The sequence below is a fragment of the Octopus sinensis genome, linkage group LG24, assembly GCF_006345805.1.
Source record: "Octopus sinensis linkage group LG24, ASM634580v1, whole genome shotgun sequence".
In the NCBI taxonomy this organism is placed as follows: Eukaryota; Metazoa; Mollusca; class Cephalopoda; order Octopoda; family Octopodidae; genus Octopus; species Octopus sinensis.
Genome location: NC_043020.1, coordinates 10,273,076 through 10,278,075, shown reverse-complemented (window position 1 = coordinate 10,278,075; position 5,000 = coordinate 10,273,076). Strand labels below are relative to the sequence as shown.

Here is a 5,000-nt window from a genome sequence, read left to right as displayed (position 1 = left end):
TTTACTTGTTTCAGTCATTTGACTGCGGCCATGCTGGAGCACCGCCTTTAGTCGAGCAAATCGACCCCAGGACTTATTCTTTGTAAGCCTAATACTTATTCTATCGGTCACTTTTGCCGGACTGCTAGGTTGCGGGGACATTAACACACCGCCATCAGTTGTCAAGCAATGCTAGGGGGACACACAAATACACACACACACACACACACACACACACACACATATATATATATATATATATATATATATACGACGGGCTTCTTTTCAGTTTCTGTCTACTAAATCCACTCACAAGGCTTTCGTTGGCCCGAGGCTATAGTAGAAGACACTTGCCCAAGGTGCCACGCAGTGGGATTGAACCCAGAACCATGTGGTTGGTAAGCAAGCTACTTACCACACAGCCAACTCCTGCATCTATATGATATTTTATTGATATATTTATGATATTTTTTTATATGTTATTTATTTACGCGCATTTCAGATCCAGAACATATTTAGTCCTCTTCGCAACCGTCCACCATGGGGTTTAAAGTTTCAGAGGTAAAGTTTTTATTCTTCTATTCTTTTATTCTTTCGCTTGTTTCAGTTATTTGATTGTGGCCTTGCTGGAGCACCACCTTAAAGGGTGTTAGTCGAGCAAATCCCCACCCCCAGGACTTATTCGTTGTAAGCCTAGTACTTATTGTATCGGACTCTTTTTGCCGAACTGCTAAGTTATGGGGACGTAAACACACCAGCATCAGTTATTTGATTGCGGCCATGCTGGAGCACCACCTTAAAGGGTGTTAGTCGAGCAAATCCCCACCCCCAGGACTTATTCGTTGTGAGCCTAGTACTTATTGTATCGGACTCTTTTTGCCGAACTGCTAAGTTATGGGGACGTAAACACACCAGCATCAGTATTTGATTGTGGCCATGCTGGAGCACCACCTTAAAGGGTGTTGGTCAAAGAAATCAACCCCCAGGACTTATTTGTTGGTAAGCCTGAGTACTTATTGTATCGGACTCTTTTGCGAAGTGCTAAGTATGGGGACGTAAACACACCAGCATCAGTTATTTGATTGTGGCCACCTGCTGGAGCACCACTTAAAGGGTGTTGGTCAAAGAAATCAACCCCCAGGACTTATTGTTGTAAGCCTATACTTATTGTATCGGACTCTTTTTGCTGAACTGCTAAGTCATGGGGACGTAAACACACCAGCATCAGTTATTTGATTGTGGCCATGCTGGAGCACCACCTTAAAGGGTGTTGGTCAAAGAAATTAACCCCCAGGACTTATTTGTTGTAAGCCTAGTACTTATTGTATCGGACTCTTTTTGCCGAACCGCTAAGTTATGGGGACGTAAACACACCAGCATCAGTTGTCAAGCGATGGTGGGGGGACAAATACAGACACACAACCACTGAACCATGCGCCTTCACAATACTATAAGTATTAGCCATGGTTGTGGTGATGGTGCTGTTAATGATGGTATTGTTGTTTAATGATGATAACAGTGGTTCTTGGCTGTGGTGGTGGTGATGATGATGCCGACAGTAGTAGTATTGAGGATGATGTTGAGGAGGAGGAAGAGGATGAGGACGAGGAGGATGAGGATGGCGAAAATGATGATGATGATGATGAGGAGGAGGAGGAGCAGTTGGAAGAGGAGAATGGAGATGAGGAGGGGGAGAAGAATGGTGATGAAGGGGAGGATGAAGATGATGTTGACAGTAGTAGTAGTATTGAGGATGATGTTAATAATGATGTGTGTGAGGAGGAGGAGGATGAGGATGGCGAAAATGATGATGAGGAGGAGGAGGAGGAGGAGTTGGAAGAGGAGAATGGAGATGAGGAGAGGGGAGGAGAATGTGATGAAGGGGAGGATGAAGATGATGATGATGCCGACAGTAGTAGTATTGAGGATGATGTTGATAATGATGATGATGTTGAGGAGGAGGAGGATGAGGATGGCGAAAATGATGATGTGATGAGGAGGAGGAGGAGCAGTTGGAAGAGGAGAATGGAGATGAGGAGGGGGAGGAGAATGGTGATGAAGGGGAGGAGAAGATGATGTTGACAGTAGTAGTATGAGGCTGATGTTGAATAATAATGATGATGTTGAGGAGGAGGAGGATGAGGATGGCGAAAATGATGATGAGGAGGAGGAGGAGGAGGAGTTGGAAGAGGAGAATGGAGATGAGGAGGGGGAGGAGAATGGTGATGAAGGGGAGGATGAAGATGATGATGATGCCGACAGTAGTAGTATTGAGGATGATGTTGATAATGATGATGATGTTGAGGAGGAGGAGGATGAGGATGGCGAAAATGATGATGATGATGATGAGGAGGAGGAGTTGGAAGAGGAGAATGGAGATGAGGAGGAGGAGGAGAATGGTGATGAAGGGGAGGATGAAGATGATGATGATGCCGACAGTAGTAGTATTGAGGAGATGATGTTGATAATGATGATGATGTTGAGGAGGAGGAGGATGAGGATGGCGAAAATGATGATGATGAGGAGGAGGAGGAGGAGTTGGAAGAGGAGAATGGAAATGAGGAGGAGGAGGAGAATGGGATGAAGGGGAGGATGAAGATGATGATGATGCCGACAGTAGTGTATTGAGGATGATTTGATAATGATGATGATGTTGAGGAGGAGGAGGATGAGGATGGCGAAAATTATGAGATGAGGAGGAGGAGGAGGAGTTGGAGAGGAGAATGGAAATGAGGAGGAGGAGGAGAATGGGATGAGGATGGAGGAGGGGAGGATGAAGATGATGATGATGCCGACAGTAGTAGTATTGAGGATGATGTTGATAATGATGATGATGTTGAGGAGGAGGAGGAGAATCGTGATGAGGATGAGGATGGTGATGTGGATGATGAAATTGATGATGAGGAGGAGGAAGGGGAAGGGAGTGGTGAGAATGGAGATGAAGAGGAGGAAGAGGAAGAAAAGGAGGAGAATGGAGATGAAGAGGAGGTGGAGGAGGAGGAGGAGAAAGAAGAAGAAGAAGAAGAAGAGGAGAATGGAGGTGACAGAGGAAGAAGAAGCAGAAGCAGAAGAAGAAGAGGAGAATGGAGATGAAGAGGAGGTGAAGGAGGAGCAGGAAGAAGAGGAAGAGAGGAGATGAAGAAAAAGAAGAGGAGAATGGAGATGAAGAGGGGGTGAAGGAGGAGGAGGAAGAAGAAGAGGAGAATGGAGATGAAGAGGAGGTGAAGGAGGAGGAGGGAGAAGAAGAGGAGAATGGAGATGAAGAGGGGGTGAAGGAGGAGGAGAATGGTAATGAAGATGATGATGATGATGTTGATACTAAAACCAGTGTGCATTTTATTCTTCCTTTTTTTTATATTTTTATTTTGCAGACAAAATACAAGTCCGTTTCATCTTGGTTGGAATGGCATTCCTTGGCTTTATGGTGGTCTATGCCCTCCGTGTCAACCTCAGCGTGGCCATTATAGCCATGACGAACACTCTACAGTCCGAAGAAGACAAAAACCTCACAATGCATTGTCCCGTTCTTAACGACACCAAAGCAGATAATCACGTGAGACATTTATTAATTCAGCTGCATAATTAGTTGGTTTTTTTTAATCTTTTACTTGTCTCAGTCATTTGACTGCAGCCATGCTGGAGCACCGCCTTTAGTCGAGCAAATCGACCCCGGGACTTATTCTTTGTAAGCCAGTACTTATTCTATCGGTCTCTTTTGCCGAACCGCTAAGTGACGGGGACTTATTCTTTGTAAGCCCAGTACTATTCTATCGGTCTCTTTTGCCGAACCGCTAGTGACAGGGACGTAAACAACCAGCATCGGTTGTCAAGCAATGCTAGGGGGACAAACACAGACACACAAACATACACACAAATATATATATACATATATGCGACAGGCTTCTTTTCAGTTTCCGTCTACCAAATCCACTCACAAGGCATTGGTCGGCCCGGGGCTATAGCAGAAGACACTTGCCCAAGATGCCACACAGTGGGACTGAACCCGGAACCATGTGGTTGGTAAGCAAGCTACTTACCACACAGCCACTCCTGCGCCTATAGTTATTGTCCTTTGTTCCGTCAGATTCCGTCAGTTGTTTTTTTTTAATCGTAAAATTTTTTTGGTTTCCACCAGTTTACATTTTTGCATGTTCACACTTTATACATACATACATACAAACAGACAAACTTACAAACATGTGTGTATATTTGTGTGAATATGCACTTGCATTCATATGTGTGTGTGTAGCGCGTTCGCGTCAGGGTCGATTTGCTTCGTCGTTTCGTCCCACTTCCCTCCTCCCAGTTTTGTTATATATATATATATATATAACGGGAAGCTTTATGAAAAATAGACAAAAGACGAAGGCAGTGGGAAACAAACAAACAATTGTATTAGTATGGGCTCAGGAAATATAAATAAAAAACAGTTTAACGTTTCGAGCCTACGCTCTTCAACAGAAAGATACACAGAGAGAGAAAAACACAGAAAGAAGGAGAGAAAAAAAATGCGTGCAGTAGCTAACGAATCAACATGGCGATCTGATTTCGGCCGGAGGTCAAAGATCAAACATGAGACGCGAAAGCGAAATAAGGGGAGATAATAGGGTTGATAAAGGGTTGAGGGACCAGCTATTAGTGCGTATGAGAGGTCTGGACCGTGTGTATGTATAGGGTTGGTGTATGTATTAGTATGTTAGTATGTATAAGGGTGTGTGTGTGTGTGTGTGTGTGTGTATGAGAGAGTATTAGTGCGTATGAGAGGTCTGGACGTGCGTATGTATAGGGTTGGTGTATGTATAGTGTCTTAGTATGATTAGTACGTATTAGTATGTATAAGTGTGTGTGTGTGTGTGTATGAGAGAGTATAAGTGCGTATGAGAGGTCTGGACGTGTGTGTATGTATAGGGTGGTGGTGTATGTATTAGTATGTATTAGTACGTATTAGTATGTATTAGTTGGTGTATGTATTAGTATGGCACATCATATATGATGTGATGTGTAAAGTTGTGTGGTGTAGT

At 43.9% G+C, this 5,000-nt stretch overlaps 1 long non-coding RNA gene across 1 annotated transcript in view; it reads left to right on the top strand.

Annotated features, from left to right (window-relative positions):
* LOC115223988 overlaps window positions 1-3,491 on the top strand; it is a 23,721-nt gene extending 20,230 nt beyond the window's left edge. The window contains exons 3-4 of the long non-coding RNA XR_003882840.2: window positions 482-540; window positions 3,351-3,491. This is a non-coding gene — a long non-coding RNA (uncharacterized LOC115223988). The remainder of the gene's footprint in view (window positions 1-481; window positions 541-3,350) is intronic.
* The last annotated feature ends 1,509 nt before the right edge of the window (window positions 3,492-5,000 follow it).